Here is a 21,136-nt window from a genome sequence, read left to right as displayed (position 1 = left end):
GCTGTAGGGCTGGTATATAAGTATTGGTTGTTGAAAGTTCAAGTGTTTTATTGAAGTAGGAAATGAGTGACTGGCGTGATGTAGTGGATGTTTGAAGAGCATGATTGCCGAGTGATTGTATTATTACATATGAGGACACTTTTTGTTTTGTAATACTTATTGCCATCTGATGCAGTATCTTGAGGTTTGTTTTTAATGATTTGCTTTAGATTTTTATTTTACTTATGGATACTTATCCTACTTTAAATGCTATTATCAGTAGCAGTTGTAAAGAATATAGAAGTTGCATCTTCTTGTAACATGTTTATTTTTGTTGAGTTGTAAATTGTTTAAAGATATCTTGAAATATAAAGCTGTACACAAGTTTGGTAAAGAAATAACAACAAATAATCTGAGACAACAGGAAGGCAAACCATACCTAGCAGTTGCCACCCCCTTTTTGTAGTGAAGTTCATTCAAAAGATAATTATGAAACAGGTGTTTTAAAAGAAGCAACTTTATTATGAGTGAACCCTGGTGCTGAGATAGCGATAGAACCCATGCGCTTGAAGAAAGAAGCTTCCCTGCTCTGTGCTTTCACTTCATCAACTTCTCTTTTCCAATTATAGCTTAGATTCCAATATCTGTCCTTAAAAAAGAAACACTTATGTTGTGTAATTCCACATCATTAATTTAAGTACAGTCTGTTCTAAGGATGGATGAATCTGTTGCTTTTAGTTTCTCTCAGTTCAGAGGCACCAGCTTGTGAGGGTGATGGGGGTGGAGGGAGGGAACCGACATCAAACAACATTGCAACATTCTGATGTCATGCGTGTGATGTCAGGACATTGGGAGGAGCCGAGGCAGAGCTGAACACAGTGGCCGCACAGCTCAATGGCTGGCAGCTGTTCCTCTTTATTGTCTCCTCTTTATTGGTGCTGGCATCAGCAGTAAGTGGCTTTGACCCTCCTTCCCCATCACATTGCCATTGTCAGCATGAAAAGTCAGCACGAAAATTTGTAAGCATTTTTCATGCATATTCATCCCAACATACGTATATTTGCAGGTGACGTCCACTAATACAATAGATTTTTGTATGTTATTTCCCCTGACATACAGAGAGTGTGTGTGCACTTTCTCCTAATATACACATTTTTGTATGAATTCCTTGGCTTGAGAACTGCATTACAAAATTCAGAGAAGGGTGACTGTTGCAGCATACCTGTGTTTTCACTCATGGAAAGGTTAAGGAAGTGCAAAATAGGTAAAAAAAGGGTAAAGGTAAAGGACCCCTGACAGTTAAGTCCAGTCACGAACGGCTCTGGGGTTGCGGCACTCATCTCGCTTTACTGGCCAAGGGAGCCGACGTTTGTCCACAGACAGTTTTTCTGGGTCATGTGGCCAGCATGATTAAGCCGCTTCTGGTGAAACCAGAGCAGTGCACGGAAATGCTGTTTACCCTCCCGCCACAGTGGTACCAATTTATCTACTTGCACTGGTGTGCTTTTGAACTGCTAGGTTGGCAGGAGCAGGGACCAAGCAACGGGAGCTCACCCCGTCGCGGGGATTCGAACCACTGACCTTCCGATTGGCAAGCCCTAGGCTTGTATTAAATTGCTGAACCAACCAAATTTGTTCCCCATCCCATCTCTTCACTGTCTTGAAATCAAAGCATGATCCATAAGAAAATTAACTCTTGTCTTGAACTCAGTGTTTCAAGAATTCTTTTCAAGTGAGCTTTCTTATAATGATTTCAAAGGAATCATTTATATGGAAGGAATGTGAGACTACTTTTGTTTTTTAATGGATTTCTATAAAGCTATCCAACACTTATTTTAAGGGATGGTTTCATAATGATCATCAGTACTTTATGCTATAGTGTTTGGTACCCTCAGAAATAAAGGAGGTGACTCTGTTTGAAGAATCAACTCAAAACTTGCATTGAATTTGGTGGCAGTTCTGAGCTGTACTGTTTTGGGGAAACGAACTGTCATCCTTTTAACTCCAGGGGGCAGCATTGCACTGTGAGTAGGTCCTTCCTTCAAGTAACTCCGTAACAGGAATACAGAAAAATGAGCTGAGCATCCCCTCCCCCGCTCCTTCAGAGGCAGACTATTGGTGAGGACAAAGAGAATGAAAAGGTTTCGTTACATTGGCCAGGCCTGAAGTATGATGATTCATTGGGTTTAATATAAAATAATTAGAATCCTCTAGGAGGTCCATCAATACACCTCTTTTGGTATTGACGGTCATTCCAACCTTCTGCTTTTGAGACTGGGTTTCTTGTCATATTCTTCTTCCTTTCCCTTCATTCTGTGCAATTCAGGCCGTTGGACTGCTCTCAACAACATGTTTAAAAAGGCTAAAATAGCTGTGAATTATGCTCCCAGTTCAGTTGTGATGACTGCAGCTGAGCTATATTTCAAGACATGTCAGAGAAGCAATACAAGGCTCTAGAGAATTATGAAACTTCTGTTTTTTCTCATGCCAGGCTCAGTGGTACCCCTCCAATTTCCCTTGCTGCGAAGCTAAGCAGCTGTTTGTTTTTATATTTTAAGAACTTCCCTCTTTGGCTTTGCAAGGTCCCATGTTTCTCAGCTTTGAAGCATTTGCCAAACAGGTGGGATCATGTTCAAACACGCGTGTGAGATTAATCTGGCCACCCTTCCAAATGCCACTTCAAGGATTTCAAGGCTACCACTATTATTAACAAAGACTCTCCTCCCTGGAAGAGAGGGGAGTGGTTGTGGACGGGAGCCTGAGCACTGCCCCTAGCAGGAGGCGTAGCCCCCTGCCTCCACCTCACCTGGCTGGCGCCCACGCCCCTCAGGAGGCAGCCAACCAGGTGCCTCGGAGGGGGCGTGTTCAGCAGCCTTTTGCTGCAGTGCCAGCCTCTCCCCGGCCTCATTCTTCACCATCGTCTCGTCGCGAGTCACCCACCCTCCACTCCCTTAGAGTTAGGGCGTAGGTCATTGGCCTTGCTATGGACCTTAGGTTGGTTGCCCTGGTTGTCTAGGGGGCCTGGTAGGAGTTTTTCCATTTGGCATTAGGCTTTTTGTTTTTTTCGCCTACCTCGTAGCAATCGTCACAACTTTTGTGGTATTGGTGGGTAGGTTAGGCATTGGAATAATGTGCTGTGGTGTGTCGAAGGGCTAGGTGTGGCCATCGCCTATGCCTTCAATTTTTGGGTATTCCGTTAAAGGAATCTGGCGGTCGTGTGTTCTATCTGATGCCTGCTTGGCGGGAGGCCATAGCACGACCCTCGGTGACATCAGGGGGGAGTCTATAGTTGGATTAGCATCAACAGGCTCCACCTACTGGTGAATAAACCCACTTGCTTTAGAGATCCAATGCCTAAGCCAATACCTTTTCCACTGCTGTAATCAATAAAGTTGTGGCCTTTCCATGCCCATTAACCTTATATCATGTGTCCTTGTGTATTCATTCCGCATCGCGGGGGTCGGGTCCTCGAACCACAATGTAAGATTGTTCAATTTTGCATTGCACATCTTGACATTAATTTGCCTTCAGAACAATCCCATAAGGTGGGTCATAAGTATTTCAATTTAACAGAAAATGGAGGCTGAAACCTAACTCTGAGAATAATAATTTAACACTGATACAGCATCTAACGTTTTCAAAAGGATATACACATAGGTTAAAACGACAAAACAGCCCCTTCCGGTAGGTTCATAATCTGGTAGACCCAAAACAAAGATGGTCAGTGGATGGGAAGAGGAAAGCAAGCACTGGGGCAGCTGCTCCTTCAGTGGCTGTTCAATTGAGCCAGGATGGGGTGGGGGCAGTTATGCATTGCTGAGAGTGAGGATTTGCATCACCAAAAAACAGGGGACACCAATTTGCTTAAGATGTGCAGGTGTTATTTTATAGGCATGCACAAAAACTTAGAAATAATTGCTGTAGTTTAAATAAAAACACAATGTATCTCACAGTAGTGAGGAAGCCACCAGGTGATTTGTGTGCCTGCTCACTCTGTTGACCAGGTCCTGCTAATTGTTGATGGGCAACTTCAAAGCCCTTGCTCTCCTTTTTATGCTTCCTTATCTTTCAACCAGACTCGGACCAGACTGCCCTCAAGCAGAAGACATCTTCAGACAGAGGAACTGGCTGGTCCGCCCCCTCCTTCCATTATGTTCTTCTAGAGAGGCAGGAGGTGCAGCCTCCTAGTGGCCCAAAGCCTGTCTTCCCTCAGCTCTGCATCCTTAGTTAACAGGGAGTTGCAGAAGAGTGTTCTTTCACATGGGATGTGAGGGAGTCAGGTCCCTGCAGTAACTCCTTCTCTGGCTGATAGATCATGAGATAGCAAGGGCCATGTGGCAATCTAATGACTGAGCCCATGGTTTGACCCCAGGTTTTAGCATTCCAAGCTGATGTCCACATTGTCATAAGAGGTTGGCCCAAAGGTATGTTAGTATCTAGTCTAAACCACGAATGTTGAAATGATATACTAGGCTATAAGCAAGTGTGTCTGTTCTTGGGAACATTATCATGAATAGTACAGCTGCACGTAAGATAACTATATCCATGGGATGAAGGGATGCTAGATATTTCTGATGTGATGTTACACACAAGGCACTCTAGACCAGATGGAGGTGCCTGTACTTTCCAACTTCAGGCATAATTTAAAAGTATATTTACAGTACAAATAAGTCTTAATGAGGATCAGTCTGTTTGCATGTGATGGTGAGATCAAGACAAGCTGTGAATTCTGATGTGTCGCCTCTGTCCATGCTTAATTAATGATCGTGCTGGAAATGTCTATGTTCGGAACTGTTTTATTTAGAAATCATTAAAAACAGGAAAGGGCATGATTTCTCTTTTTGGCTTTGGTATGTACAGTGATGCTAATACCAGGTGCTCAGACAAATGAGTAACTGAACAGGCTGAACAAACCACACTTAGGTCTTAAGCGTTTTGTCTCCATTTTGAGCATGGGTGTGAAGGGAATCTTGTCATGTACAAAAGGCTCTCCCCATGATTTGGAAGTCAGATCATGCCTATATGTGCCACACAGGGTTCTTTTTACAGACTTTCCCTCCTATGCATGGATGGAAGTGGGACTGAACCAGTAGTGGATGCGATGGCAGGGTTGGGCCAATGGGCACAGCTCTACTCTCAGGATGTAAGAAGACATAGTTGGTTGCCTGCTTCTTCCTGCATTTATCACATAGAGCAGTGTTTCCATTCTACCATAAATTACAGTGTAATGCCCTTAACATGCCATTTACCTTGCTTAATGTTGCCTTGAGGCCTATTTCATAAGGTCAAGAAGAGTAACAATGGAAGATAACGCCCCTGTGATGCACTGTTTCCTGAACCAGTTTTCATCATAAGCCCTCTTTAGGTGTTTACCTGAACATGCTGAAGTTAAAAGTGTGTGCAAAGATCTAGAAGGGGCTTCCACATGTGTTCAGCTGAATGAGTTTTAAAGTCCCTACAGCACTGGAAATCCTGGCTTATAAATGGCCAGTGTTGTTGTTGTTGTTGTGCTTTTATCTTTCTTGCGGGTTTCTCATATCTACTTGGTTTCAGTTTTTCCATGATCTTGTCTCTCTCACACACATCTACAAAAAGTCAAGCAACAAAAGTTTTTTTTTAACTGTTTGAGCACAAGAATGCATATGGCAGGGCAGGAAAGACCAATATAAAGATTAATTGTTCCAGGCTGTTGGAATTTAACATGACTGCACAAGGTGAGACAGTTCAATTATTTAATCATAGTCCTGCTTTCAGCTTCGAAGGGCAGGAATATAACAATTGTGCTTCCATTTCTATTTAATTTATATGAGTTTTGGAGCCCAACCTTATTGCTCTCCCAAAGGAGGAGTGCTGCAACATCTTATCATGGAGAGTAGGTTTGTTGTCACACATTTGGATTTGGAGTCTTATGGTTAGCTAGCCCCATAGGAATTCCTCAGTAGTCAACACTAGCTGTTTTTGAATATCTTCTTCACCTGCCTTTCACCCTAAGGTCCTAAAAATGTAACATTAAAAGCAATGTAGAAACTCATGATTATGAAGATTACAGCCACAAAAATAGGGGTGGTCCTTAAAATACCTCTTAAGTGTCAAAAACCAAGTGTATATTCAGAATTTGCTGAATCCTATATAATGGCGTTGTATAATACACCTCTGTAGAAGTATACAATAAATTCAAACTCAGACTGGTGTTGGACTTGGCTATTTATGGACTCCGAGGCAATATGATGTAATGTTCTTTTGCATGACACAATTTGACATCAGAGTGTAATGTAGAGGCAGTCATTCCTCCCCTCCTTTCCTTGACTGAAGATAGAAGCTCAATTTATACATTACTGGCATAGGAACTAATTTCCATTCCTGCTCCAGTAATGTCTGGCTGAAGACACAGGATGGGCAGAATAAATTATATGGTCCCTTCCTATGTAAGTGTCACTCAGGTCTCATGAGCCTTTTCAGATGTCCTGAGTATCACCAGGTGACAAATTATTTTACCTCACTGTGTGTGATTTGCGTCCCTTTATCCTGCACCAAGAACAGCTTTTGGGGCCAGACTAGAAACTTACCTCAGAATAACAGTGTGTTCATAAGTTCAAAAACCACAGGGTTTTGACAGGAAGAAATCCATCTTTGTGTGACTGTCTATTTAAATTCTGAACATACTGTAAGAATCTGAAAAGAAATAGACTGTACAATTTGGAACCAATTGAGAACCTGCAGACAGCCTTTACAATGTTATACTGAGTCACTATTAAGAGGATGAAATGAGTGTTTTACATTTGGCAGTGAATAATCAGGAGAAAAAAAAGGCAAATGTACCATTTCAGTGGTTCCATTTAGGCTTCATGGAAATCTGTTTCCAAGTCTCAGCACAATCAGGGTTTTAAGGCATTTTCCTGTGCGGCTCTTTTGTCTAAGAGAATCACCAGCAAACTTTCCTCATCTGTTTACCTGTAGCATTTTACCTGGAGGTTTTGGCATCTCAGTGAATCTGATGGATCAATCTACATTCAACTTGGGGGCACCGAGTCTTTTGCTGAATCTCTGTGGTAGGGAAGATAAACTAAAATCCTATTAGTCAGCCCACTGTACTGTGGTGGCAGTTTCCTTTGAGCCTCTTGGCAATATAGCATTTACTTTAAAACTGTACATCACATCAGAATCCATTGAGAGCCATTATTTGTCTGGCAGGATATTTATAAAAGGCAGCATTAGTTGCAGGCCTTCGTCAATACGTTTTCCTCTTATTGATGCTCAACCAGGCCAGTCACTTTGAAATATTTTAATGTAATATGCCACTTCAGGATATCATGAATATTTCTATCACTGCTTGATGTGATAACTTGATGAAAATCAGTTCCAAATGGAACAGCAGGAATGGGGGGGGGGAGGAGCTGGGGCATCAGTTCACTGCTGAATCAGGAATAACATGAATATTTGTTTGTGAAGCCTAGAATATGGTTCTAACCCTAGTGAAGTGATTAGATTTCCTGTCCGAGGAGCTTATTCTTGCCATTCATTCACCTTTCTACCTTATCTGAGGTGTTCCAAGTTTAGGGATGGGTGAATCTGCCAATTTTTGTTTCTCTCAGTTCTTCATATCCCCTCAGTTCTCCACACTTCCTCATCAGTTTGTGATTTTTTTAAATAAAGTCCTCATCAGCATTTTAGTGCAAATTTATCATTATATACACATCTTTGCAAACTAATTTCAATAAAGCAGTTTTGTATGTTACTTTCATGAATATATGCATTTTTGTGTATACGTTACTTTAGTATTTGGAATTTTGTACACAACTCCTGGCTACGGAACTGCATTGCAAAATTCAGGGAAGTACGAATTTTGAACCATGGCTGTCTTTCTTCCCCATCCCCTGCCTGTGTCATGATATCAATTATAAAAACAACAACAAAAGTAAACTGAAGCCTCATAGCAGTATTTGGCCATTATAAGGGCCCCAACTGAACTTTCACCACCCTGAAAAGTCAAGCTTAGGGACAAACTTTAGACATTTTATGATGATACACACACACACACACTCGCTTTCTCTCTCTCTTTCAATTGAAACACAGTCTGGGAAGGCATCTTAACCCTTGCACCCCTTAAACATTTTTTCAATTCAAAATTGGCCTCACCTGTTCTTTTTCATACATAAAGTCAGGTGGCAATTGAACTCTGATAAGTGTAGGGACAGCTGAACTTTGCAAAATAAAGATGTCAGAAGTAAGTTCCATTTGGTTCAATGGGCTGACTTCCAGATAAGTGGGTGTATCAGATTGTGGTGTCTGAACCTCTGAAAAGATGAAGTGTTATTTCTGGCAATGAATCATACTGAGAATGTGTACATGGGTCTCTGAGGTAGCTAAACAGGTGAAAAATGAAGAAACAACATCTAGGTAGTTTAAGCTTTGAGTTTATACCCAGACAGGCTTTGGCATGTTTTAAAGAACAGTTCATCCAACGGAGCAGATTATTGTCCTCACCTGCGTCATGAATCTACAGAGTGGCCTTTGGGTGTGGCATTTTCTCTCATCCTCAATGTCTTTACAATGGAAATGGTAGAACTATCATTTACCCTTCTATGAAATGGGAACAGTTCCTTAATACACACACACTGCTATGAGGAGGAAGATGATAAAGATTTTATAATCATTATCAAAGTTCAAGTTCTGTGGTAAATACCCATGATGAGCTGTAGCTGTATATTCTTGTATTCCCTTAAACCAGGGTGGGGAACCTGTGGGATTTCAGATGTTGCTGAACCACAACTTTCAACACGCCTGACCATTGGCTATGCTGGCTGTGGCTGGTGGGTGCTGGAGTCTGATAACATATGGACGGACATAGGTTCCCCAGCCCTGCCTCAGACAAATTAATTTCAGAATTCTCTTTCATTTAGTATTCCCACAAAACTCTTGGTCAAGCATGAAAAGGCCACATGTAAATAATCCTAGCTACATTTATATTCAAATGAAGAAAATTAAAATCTGTAGAAGTGTATAGTCATTTTCAAGTCCAGTTTTGTCATCTATTTTATTTTATTATTATTGTGGTCTTAAAAGTGTAGCTGGCCCCTGAATTTGCACTATCTCTTTTATTTTGTCAAAATGGAGGTCTCAGGTCTCCTTTGAAAGGTAACATTTGCTCTTTTTTTATTTAAACTCATTAGAATATAATTTTAGACTGAGTAAGTCATTTTTCACCAATGAAGGTGACAAAGTCATTTGTGCTTTAATTTTTTTAAACTATTAATCTGTGGCAGCTGGTGAAACGGGGGGTTGATATGATTAACCTGAGCAATCATTTATCTTCCTGCAAAATTAATGTGGAGTCTTAACTTTAGCTTTTGAATATTGATTTAGCCTCATAGGAAATGAATTAATAATCGACTATACCTGTTGTAGTTATGATAAATATTACCTACCTGCTTCTGTTAAAAAGGCATTTCTATGTTGGCTACTATATTCATTTACACAGTGTTCTGAAATGTTCAGGTACTATATCCCCAGTGTCGTGATCTTTTCACCTGCAGGGGTCCAATGTGGAATTGTGGATATGCTACTTTGCAGCGTGGCTCTTTGTCTCCACGTATGTTATCCCTGCATATTTGCAAATGAAGCACATAGTATAAAGAAAATCAAAGTCTCTAGTACTCCCTCATCCAAAGTTCTACCTCTATAACTTCACACCATTTGGAGGAAAGAGGAACATCAAAGGAGAGATTCAGAACTCTCTCTTTGCTAGGGATGAGTGAATGTGTCAGATTTGGTTTCTCTCAGTTTCTCATTCTTCCCATCTTTAAGTGCAGTTCTCCACATTTCCACACTTTGTGATTTTTCTCCTCCTCCTCGTGAAAATCACCAGCTTTTTACTGAGAATTTCTCCTAATATACACATTCATATACAATGTTTCCTAATATACACATTTTTGCAAAGCGACCTCCCTTAAAAAATGCACCATTGTATGTTATTTTCACTAATATATGCACGTTTACGGACACTTTACCCCAGTGTATGCACTTTTGCACCTATTACTTGGCTGGAGAACTGCATGGCAAAAATGAGATAAATGCAAATCTCAAAGGATGGTTGCGTTTTGGTTTTCGTATTGATTCAGAAAGTGCGAATTAGGTAGATTTGCCTTTAAATGAGAAGTGAAACCAAATGTACCCTCCATTCCCTACTCTTTGCTCCCTCTTGTTTTTAAGTCAAATACAAACAGCATGTCACCACACACTCCTCTCCTCCCTGACCCCATGCTGTATCCTCGGAGGGTGCAGGCAGGGAGAGGAAGATGCACAGCACAACGATGGCATGTCATTCATTGCTTGTATCAGCTGCTGCAGTGAAATAAGAGCAAGGGAATAAATAGCAGCAGCAGCAGCTCAATGCCTCTTGTAACATCCAATTTGGCTCTCGAAGTGTTGCAAGGTCTGGTAAGCATTTCTTCAACCTTATTTGTTCAACAGGCTAAAACTGCAAGCCCTGTGTGCAACCATAGGAGGAGCATCTGATCTTAGTCAGCCACAGGTTTCCATGGCACCAGGTTATCTGTCCCTCTTGCCTTCTTCATTTCTTTATTGCTTTCAAATCTGACTTGCGAACATATCTATGAATTGTTTCTGACAATGTGCCAATGGCCAACCTACACACAAAAAACTTGTGATTTTTCTTTTAATAGACGATGAGCTGTTGAGCAAGTTCACTCCTCCAGCATTCTACTGTTTTCATTGCTTGACAGCTTACATGAGCAGGTTTATTTGGCTTACGTTTTCTGCTGATGCATCACTGGTCTCTAAAGCTTAGAGCAGGGGCAGCTCCCCCCCCTTTTAAAGCCTGAGGGCCACATTGAGAGAGGGCCGCCCTTCTGAGGGCTGCATGCCAGCAGCTGGTGTGGCCAAAGTGGAAGTGGCCACATGCACACATATATCTCTCTCACAGGCAGGCAGGCAGGCGCGCGCGCGCGCACACACACACACACACACACACACACACACACTTAGCTGAGGGGGACTTGCATACCAGCAGAAGAGAGGAGCTCCAATGTTTCCCCTCCTCCTTACAGCCATTTCTCCCTCTGATGTGGCAGCATTGCAAGAAAGTTTTAGGGTTCTGGAAACAGGAAGGGTTTTTTCCTGTTTCCCTAGCTCAAAGACAGTCTTGCATTCTGAAAGTGGTTCTATCATTAGCCTCCTCCTCTGTCACGTCCTCCTTGCTCCTGCTCCCTTAGCCAGCATTACAATTCCTCTGTTTCCTTCCTGGACCCATAACAGTCCCTTCATCCTCTGAGAAATTATTCTCTTTGTTTCCATTGCCCAGGATTAAAGGTTGTCTCTTCCTTTCTCTCCTTCTGCATTGCAAAAGCTTGTTTCAAAGGTAATCATGCTAGCTTGCTTCCCTCCCTCTTTAATTAGGGTTCCTTTGAGTTATAAAAACAGAAGGATCTGAGAAACAAGAGTGCCCTACGCATAGTGGTTAAAAGACTGATCCAAACCCAAGAAGTTATGAAACAAGTTTATTCTTAAACCGAATGCAGTGTAAACAGAGAGTGCATGGAAAATACCCTAAAGGGTTTCTGCAAAAATAAAAAATGGAGCAGCTCTTTATGAAGGGAGGAGTTTAAGCTCGTCTCAATTTTGGTTCAAACCATCCTGAAGAAAGTCCACTGTATTTCTCTTTAGAAACTGGATAAGCTTCATGTGCCATTCATAGACTCAGAAAAAGAGTTCTGTAGCCTCTGTCAACCTGGTACCCTCCAGATTTTGGGGGCTACAACTCCCAGCAGCCCTGTCTGGAGGGCACTTGGTTAGAAAAGGCTGGTCTACAAATTCTTTCCTTTACCATTTCTGTATTTTGGATGGCAAACATAGTGTAATGGTTCTAGGGGTTGCTCGTGTGTAAGCAGGTGCCTATCTCCCTGGCTGGGCTGCCAAAGTGAACCTCTTCTGTCCAGACAGCCACTCACCCGTGGCTGACTCAATCGCTGGCAGAATCCGTCAGTGGGCGTTTCTTAAACTTCTTCCAGCAAAGAAGTTCTTTGACGCCTAGTCTCCGCCTACCCTCTCTGCGTGAAAGCCTTCTGCGCAGGGAGGGCGTGGGCAACGGAGGACCCCTACTCTCCCCGCTGGTCCCAGGCAAGGAGTCATGGGACCGCCTCGCCACTTTCCCCACCTGCCCCCCTTCTCCACTGGTGCTATGCTGATTCTCTTCCCCAGAAGATGGGCTGCTCCTCCCGATCCCTGGACGCTCTCTGGAATCCCTCTGGCTTTTGCGCTTCCCCTCCAGTACTGATGGCAGTTCCCTGACACATAGCTTTGGGTATCTTGCCATTCTAACCTTTTGAAGAAGCACAAGATTTTGCCTGATAATTTTGCTACAAGAGAATACTTTTCAATTTTGACACAAAGGGTAGAGATGAAACAAAACATTATTACTTTTTAACTTTTGGAAACTTTTCTCTCTGCTTTTTCAACCTTTTATTTTTGTTGTGGCCAGCAGTTACTGAAGCAAACATTGTTGAATGCACGCTATGATGCAAGATCAATAATGTGTATAGGGTACCAAGCCAAAGAAACTCAATATTTTGTTGTTGCTTTCCCCCTCGTCACTCTTCAGTCAACAGCAAAAAATATTCCCCCAAAATCTGAGGAATAAGCAAAACACATATTTGTTCATTATTCTCACCCTGTGCTGCTCACAAATAGTATTCAGTCCTTAAGAACCAGTTAACATTTTGTTTTGTTTTGTTTCTAGGCTTCCTCTCCTGCAAAGATAAGGAAGGAATGTATTTTGAGCACCATTTCAATAATGCATCAGAAACTGTGTTGTTTTGTTTATCTTGCTTTCTTAATTTGGTAATTGTAAAAGCTGTCCATGCTCACGGGTGGTAACAAATTACTGTAATGAAGCGGCACTGAAACAGATAGCTGCAATTTATATTTTACTAGTGCTGGCTTTATCCAACGGGGGAGCATTTCAGCCTTCCAGGATATTCTTCATAAATCACACAATACCCATCCACAGAACACAAAATGGTTGCATATTCATTCTCTTGGCAGATATGGGGGAATCACATGCTGTATATGAATGGTGTTGCACATATTGGCAGAAAAAATCATATTGGCACATTCTACATTGCTCCAGTGTACATCCAGTGTGATGTAAATACATTATATTTTTCAGCTACTGCTTTTCACATTTCCAGCTCTGTGCTAAAGGACAGGACTCAAATATAATTTTGCAATATGAAAATTCCAAAACATGTTCAAATCAGGCATACAGGCAAACCTAGGATAAACTGGTGGGAATCACTTGCACATCACTGGTTTTAAGATGGCGCTATTAGTGTGTGAATCTTCAATGTTTATCCATAGAAATTTAGAACATAGCATTACCTGCAAATAGTGAAGCATGCTGGCATTGGGTGTCATAGCATGCATTGCCAGCGCCCGGGCAAGGAAAGGATTGCGAACCCTAACCTCATTGAGGATGTCATGTAGGACAGGCTTTTCTCACTGCACCCCTGCTACAGCTGTTTCTCATGGAGTTTGCCTGCTGGCTCCTGCATTCAGCCTCTCAGCTTGGCAAGCTCCTGATGGGACAGTGGCTGGAGCTCCTTGGCAGACTTGGTGGAGTCCCGGTGGCACTGGAGCCACAGATGCAGTCTAGGAGGAGGGCAGCAGAGAGCCGGCTGAGGCACTGAGTGCAGCCCTTCTGTGGCCATCTCTCCTTGGCTGCACAGTTCGAGGGCGGGTGCCAGAGGGTCCTGGAGAAGTGGTCTGCTCTTCTTTCTGCAGTCCCACTCTGGGGTGCCTACCCAAGAACACACACCAGGAGGGAGGCCACGGAGAAGGATTGACACAGGCCAGGAAGCATCTGGGCTCTGGCCAGCAGGAGTTCCACCCAGGGGCAGGCATTCCTTTGCTGGCTGTGAGGAGAAGGAGCTGTCGCTACAGCCTCGAAGGCCCAGATCTGGTGAGGCTCACCTCCCCACAGCTCTGGAAGGCAGCAGCCAAGCAACTTCAGTGAGAGAGCCTGTTGTGGGGGTGCTGGTTTGTGTCCCCTCAGAATTTTGTGCCTGGGGCCATGGGCCCCTGTTATGTACTGAGTTGAATAGGATCCAAACTGCAGCAGTCTGATTGGTCCTAGAACAATAAGATCCAAATTGCAGCAGTCTGATTGGTCCTAGAACAATTGGATTCAGAATGCAGCAGTCTGATTGGTCCAAGAACAATGCAGCAGTATGATTGGTTGGCAGGAACCACCCAATCATGCTCCAGATATAAGTGAATCCACAACCTGATTGGCTTACAGTAGAATTCCAGAATTAGCCAATCATGTGCAGCCCATTGTGTAAATAATGTATATAAAGCAGATACTTTGAGGGGACATTCATTCATTCCTCCTCACCACTATGAGCTGAATAAAGAGCATGAAATCACTTTGCGACTCTGAGTATATTTCAGCCCCCCTCACCCCCATGCTACACCACTATGTTCTACCTCCCCTTTCAGAAGCAGTGTGCCTGTGAATGCCTGTTGTTGGGAATCACAAGTGGGGAAACTGTTGTCTTGTGCTCATGTCTGCCTTGCAGGCTTCCCACAGACATCTGGTTGGCCCCTGTGAGAACAGGATGCTGGACGAGGTGGGCTTTTGGCCAGATCCAATGGGCTCTTATGTAAAACTCTTGCACTTGTATGCTTCTTACATTGACCAAAATGAAAGTTCCTTTAGGCCTTTAAGAAATAAAACACATTGCTTTAAAGGTGTCATGAATTCTGCTCAGATTGCCAGTATGTATTTATTCACAAAGGACTCAAAATAGCTACCAGCTCTCTTTGCTGAAAGGCTGCTAAGACAAGGGGCATCACTTTCCTCCCCTCCCCTCATCTCTGGAGTTTGTAATCTGAATTCTGTAAAAACAGAGAAACAACTCGTATTCTCCAACAAGCCACTGATTAGATCAAGTTCGATTAATTTTGGATCTGCTTATGGTTTTGTCCCTGTGTGAATTTGGTTTGAGCCTTCCCCATTGTTGCCAGTGTTTGTGCGATTCTCTCTTTATGGGGAGACGTTTATATGGGGTGGCGTCTGTCTCCTGGAAAATGCTTTTCCAGCTCCTGTCGGTTGAACTTAAGGATCTGTGGCAGGGGGGTTGAGATGCCGAGCATGTTTATATCAACAGAAGTAGAGAGGGTTTCTGTCCAAACTCTTTCCTAAATTGTCATACCTTGAAGGAAAGCAAAGCAGAAGACAAAATTTATTCTCAGAGCTTGACGGACCATGCATTATTTATACTTTAGAATCTTTCACTGTTTTGGTGAGAAAGAAGATATGATCCCTGAAAGCAGCTGCTGTTTTCTTTGCATATTTATAGGTGGCAGCTTGAAACTAGCAGTGAAAAAGGTGAATTCCATGTTGGGGATCATTGGGAAAGGGACTGAAAATAAACCTGCCAATATCGTAATGCCTTTAGACAAGTCTGCGGTATGGCCACACTTGGACTCCTGTGTAAATTTCTGGTCATCTCACCTCAAAAGGGATATTGTAGTGCTGGAAAGGATGCAGAAAAGTGCAAGTAAATAGAACAAGGGGCTGGAGAAACACCTGTATAAGGAAAGGTTCCAATGTTCTGGGCCATTTAGTTTAGGGAAAAAAGCTAATGGGGAATATGGTAGAGGTGTACAAAATCTGGAAAATTCAGAACAGACAAAATATTATATTATCTCCAGAGTCAGAAGTAGTTGTTGGCATCCATCCGTCTTAAGAGACAATGGAGTGCGACTCTGGGGGTGAAGTCGAACTGCTGTGTTAGCAGACCAAAGTGACCTCCTTGGAGTGCAAGATTGGGCAGTGTGTATGGAGGTCCTGGGTTGCCCAGACAACAAGACCCCACTCTTGGCCTTGCTGATGTGGTCCAAAGGACAGCAGAGCAATATGTTTGACAGCAGCTTGGCTACAGGAGTTGCTGGAAGAAGGCTCCACTCTGGATTTGTAGGGTTTACTCCTTAGCCTTTTCCTTTCCTGAAGATGCCCCACAAGGTGGTGGAGGTTTGGGATCAATATTCCTTCTCCTAGATGGGCTACCTTTCCAGACTGACGAGCCCCATCTGCCCTTCACTTCTTTCACAGCACATGTGGCAACTGCTTTCTTGAAAGTTGGACCCATTATTGGTCTCATCTGCTCAATCTATCAGAGCCGGTCTTCACATACAGGGAAGTCCCTAAAGCATCAAGGGCTTGAGACACTGGCTATCTTCACCTATTTTAGCCAACCAGCTGAAGCCAGTGTGTGGCTGCTGTCACCTGCTGAAAGCTTCTAGGAGCCACAAGTGAGAACTGAGTCCAGGGTGGCGGCCAAAGGTGGACAAACTACCCCAGAAGGAGTGCAAAGTGTCCCTACCAGAGGCACTACCCCATACACCCCATCAGAAGTAGTATGCCTCTGAATACAAGCTGCTGGGAACACAAGTAGAGGAGTGCTATTGCCCCCAAGCCCTGCTTACGGGCTTCCCAGAGGCATCTGGTTGGCCACTGTGAGAACTAAAGACTGGACTAGATTGGATCCCTGATCTGCCCACTCCCCCGTGCCACAGTCTCCCCTCTCCCAAAATTGTAAACCCAAGACTTCATGCAAGGGCAGGGTAACTCAGGCCAAGCAACTATGAGACTCAGGGCTAGCAAGTGAGGCCCAATTTGAAGCAGTGGGGTGCAACTTGATTATTATTATTATTATTTGGTAGGGCCCGTTCACGGCCAAAGTCTGCAAAATCTTATAAATAAAATCTATCTAGACTGCCCTGGTGCAGGGGCTCCCTTTGGAGCGGCACATGGGGCCCAATTTGGCCAAATTGCTCCAATTGCCTTAAGGTCAGCCCTAATGAGACTGCAAGGGTTGGACTGACAAGCCCTGCACCTTCCAGGTCCCTGGTATCACTATTCAGAGTACAGAGTAAAGGGAGAGGCACTTATTGAAAATCAGTTTTGTCACCTCTTCCCCCCCAGACCCCGAGACAATGAGCCCAGCCACTTTTTATTCACAGTCGCATAAGCACTACACTACAGCATGGCCATAAACCTGTAAGTTCAACCGCTGAAATATACACCCAATATATAGCACTGGAGATTTGTGTTACTGCTTTATGAATGAACACTGTGTTTTATGAATGGACTCTGTATTTTGTGAATTACCTAAGAGCCACCAATAGGGCTCTCTAGAATCTGACAGCTAACCAATTAGGTACTACCAAACAGCGATCCCTACTGCTGAAATCAGGTAACCAGCAGGGAATGCTTCAGATCAGCCTTTGCACTGTTTACTGAATGCCCCCTGCTCTGCAGATAATGGAGAAAGCTCGTAAATTGTATCCTTTCTGGCATCCTGGCCAACTCTATTATGCTGGTGTAAACCCTGGTGCACCAGAAGCCCAGAATAGCAGTAAATAAAATCCACTCATACATCAGTGACTGATAAGACTTGTCAACCAGTTCTTCCAAAGTCTTCCTAAATTATAAATTATAAAGTTCCAAAATACAGGCCAAAAGAGAGCAGGTCTGCGAAGAGCGAGGCATACAATGGGCACCACCAGTGAAAAGGCCCCCCTCCGTGTAGCTCCTCCCCTGTTATTTGATAGGGTGCCCACCTGCCCTCCTTCTTGACATGGAATGCTCTCTATTGGAGTCTCCAAGTCCAGTACAAAGACCATAAGAAGGGAGAGCAGGGACCTTGAAGTTCCCAACAGCTGTTAAGCAAGCAAGCAAGCCCACAGGTCACCTTTGTCATAGTCAGGACGCCTATGTCCTGGCCAGGCCTGCACCCTATCTTGCTTTTGTACAATCTTGTTTGTCCTCAGTAACCAAAATTATATTATCAATATATACAAGCAGAAAAGTTGTTTTCCTTCATCTTCAAGGAATTGTATAAAACAAAGTGGCACTAATACAGAAAAGTTCCAGGGTGGCAACAGAAAGCAAACTAAAAATGCTTTTGCAGTTCATCAAAACTATCCAGCAATATCAAGTTATAGGAAAACTGGTGCTATTAACAGAAATCCTTCTCGTTAGTTAATTGGTTCAGCAACTTCCATGCACATGATGTGCTAATTATTTCCCCCAAGAGTTAAATGATAACTAATCAGAGGCAGTTACAGTTGCAAATCACAACAAAATATCTGTGAAAAGAAGAGGAGCAGATTTGCTCAAGTGTGTTGCAGGTAGAAATACTGTTTGTAATGAAGTGAGAGCAGTAGTTTATTTGCTCAAATTAACAAATAAGAAAGTTTTGAGAATTTAAATTCTATATTAAAATTGATTACTTGAGAATGGAATTGTAACAATCTGGTGGGCAGACCAAAGCACTTGTCAAGAGAGCTATGAGATTCAGGTGAGGGTCAGATGCCTTGTCAATCCCAGCAGGTATATAACAGGAATACCCGGCCTGCCCAGGATTATTATTATTATTATTATTATTATTATTATTATTAAAAACTTCTTAAAAGCTGTAGCAAGTATACTTTCAAGGTTGCACTCTTTTCTACTTGGCTCATAACTTACAAGAAGTGCAAGGTATGGAGATAGCAAAAGCTAAATCAAATGAGAACACCAAAATTGACCACAAAATGCTGTACGTTAGCATTTTCTCAGCATTTTTTTGCTGACAAGTCTCAGCACTCCTGGAAAGAAATACTAACAAAAATCTGATTATAGGGTTCCTTCCATGCTGCAGCAACTGTTTCATCTGAGGCAGACAGACTTTGAATTGGTCATTGTGGTACATTCTCTCCATCCACCAAGTTTGATTTATGGACTAAGAGATGGGATAGTAAGATTTTAAAGTGCCCACTACTGAGTTGCTCAAGGTATTCAGGCTTGTTTTAGGAACTGATGAAATACTATGAAGCAAGACTGTGCCCATGTGGTTGAGGAGTTATTGAGGAACTTATTCATTATGTATTGCTTTGCTGCCTTTACAGAGCTCAGAGAGAGGAATTTCTGGGACTCTTTTTATCCAGAATGGAAGGCTGTCTATTGCTGTATAAGTTAGAAGTTGTGGATAAATAACACATTTTGAAAGTGGCCCAGTTTGCTGTTCTAGCAGTTTAACTTAGGAAGGACTTTGTAAACAGGAACGTAGTAGACAGTAGAGGTTGTTTTCAGAATGCCTAAAAATTTGTTTATTTTCTGTCCTTTCTTCCCTTTCTCCAAGGGAACCTCAAATCTTAGGTTCAGCACTGGTTGATCTCACCTTCCTTCCCTACCTATGCTACACAGCCTGAAATGAGAACATAGACCTTTTCTCCCCACCTGAGCAGAAGGTGTAGTGGTTAAGAGTGGTGGACTCGTAATCTGATGAACCAGGTTCGCTTCCCCACTCCTCCACATGCAGCTGCTGGGTGACCTTGGGCTAGTCACACTTCTCTGAAGTCTCTCAGCCCCACTCACCTCACAGAGTGTTTGTTGTGGGGGAGGAAGTAAAAGGAGATTGTTAGCTGTTTTGAGACTCCTTAGGGTAGTGATAAAGCGGGATATCAAATCCAAACTCTTCTTAATAGTAAACTTAAGCTGCCTCTGGCAGTGGTGGTGGGGATAAGCAAAGCAAATCCAATGTACAGACTTTCTTCCACTCGCCACAACACTCAGCAAATCATGGGAGAAACTCAGGGAAAACACATTCAATACACTACTATTGCTGTTGCCACAATTGAGTCTGGTGAAGAGGACTGGGGTGGTGGTGAAACCAGGCCTTCCATGGGCTTTGTGTACTATCTCAACAAGAACAGCCAGATTCTTTGCCTCTTCCCCAATAAACTAGACAAGACCATAAATGAGCAACTTTCTGATGCTTCAAAGGTATAATAATTAGTCGCTGTTAGAAAAATTATGATGGGGAAACTGAAGGTTTCAAATGGTTGATAGGATTCTGGTTATGTGCAAGAGCACCTGAAACTGTTGTCTACCATGAGTTTTCAAGGGGAGCTCAAGTTAAACAGACAAATAAATAGTGTATTAATCATTCTACCACTGCTGCTGCTACTATGTAAAATAGTTCATAATTTACATTCACTATCTGCGCCAAGCTGACTGAACAGCTGCTTTAAAGAGGCATTTTACTGTACAAGTGACGCTGGCTCTCTGCCTAACATGTCTCACAGGGTTATTGTGATGATAAAATGGAGGGGTAGGAGAGCCAGCTTCCATTTGCTCCTTGGGGAAGACTGGGATATAAATAAATAAATGAACAAAATAATACAGAATTCCTGAGGTTATGAGTTTTTCAAGTGTGGTAACTATCCCGGAAATTATTGTGGGTTGTATCTATGTATTTCTGAAAATCTACCCAAAGGCGAACTCCTTTATTGTCTCCTGAGACAGACAGATGCCAACATGCTCATGAACATGTTGAAAGTAGACATGTGTCTACTTAGGGGAAGGCAACCTATGTAAACCAACCTGTCCGTCAGACCACACTGATATTAATTATTACAGACTTTAGTTATCTTTTAGGCTGATGCAATTTGTATCTAGTTCTTCCATTTACCCATCCATTAAAAAAAATCTTTTCTATTACTTTGACATCCCTTAAAAAATCGCATCACAATTTCTTCAGGCCTTAAAAGAATTCATTTCCTAAGAGTGTCTAGTTTTCATGGTGTGGAGATACATGTAATTGTCCACAACAGAAACTGGAAAATAAAGCTCCAGCATTTATGTCCAGTGTTTATAGAGGCATTTGTCACACTTTTATTTTCCAGAACTTGTATTCATCCAAGATTTTAAATCACACCAGCAGTGATACTTGCTGCTGTCTCGGAGGCAAGTTGGAATGCGCAGTAAAGGAGACAGACTATTATGAAGAGTGACATAAAATATAATTTAGGTTATTATACCACTGAAATTTGAGAGGTGAGGTCACCAGAATGGAACTGTGATCTTATTTCTGTTAACATTGTCAGATATCTAGGAGTCAAGGAGAAAGCTGCAACCTAGAAGAAAATAAGTCTTCCAATTAAAAACTACAAATTAAAGGAACAGAAGCATATGGCTGTCTACTATGATAACAAATCTGGCTATTGTAACCCACCATGGCATGGAATGAGTCCCCTACTCTCCAGCAGCAGAATTATAGCATGGAAAGTGTGTGTGTGTGTGTGTGTGTGT

At 42.6% G+C, this 21,136-nt stretch overlaps 1 long non-coding RNA gene across 3 annotated transcripts in view; it reads right to left on the bottom strand.

Moving 5' to 3' along the window:
- Positions 1-536: 536 nt before the first annotated feature.
- LOC309540700 overlaps positions 537-21,136 on the bottom strand; it is a 44,406-nt gene continuing 23,806 nt past the window's right edge. Inside the window, exons 4-7 of one of the 3 annotated variants that reach the window (XR_014223394.1) lie at positions 12,665-12,743; positions 9,405-9,579; positions 6,546-6,651; positions 537-623 (exon numbers count right to left, since the gene is read on the bottom strand). This is a non-coding gene — a long non-coding RNA (uncharacterized lncRNA). Of the gene's footprint in view, positions 624-6,008; positions 6,652-9,404; positions 9,580-12,664; positions 12,744-14,450; positions 15,210-21,136 lie in introns of those variants that run through there. The other 2 variants (XR_014223395.1, XR_014223396.1) reach the window with 2 other exon arrangements.

Source organism: Podarcis vaucheri (assembly GCF_965113315.1).
Source record: "Podarcis vaucheri genome assembly, chromosome: 9".
NCBI classification, from domain to species: Eukaryota; Metazoa; Chordata; class Lepidosauria; order Squamata; family Lacertidae; genus Podarcis; species Podarcis vaucheri.
This window is presented reverse-complemented; position numbering and strand designations above follow the sequence as displayed.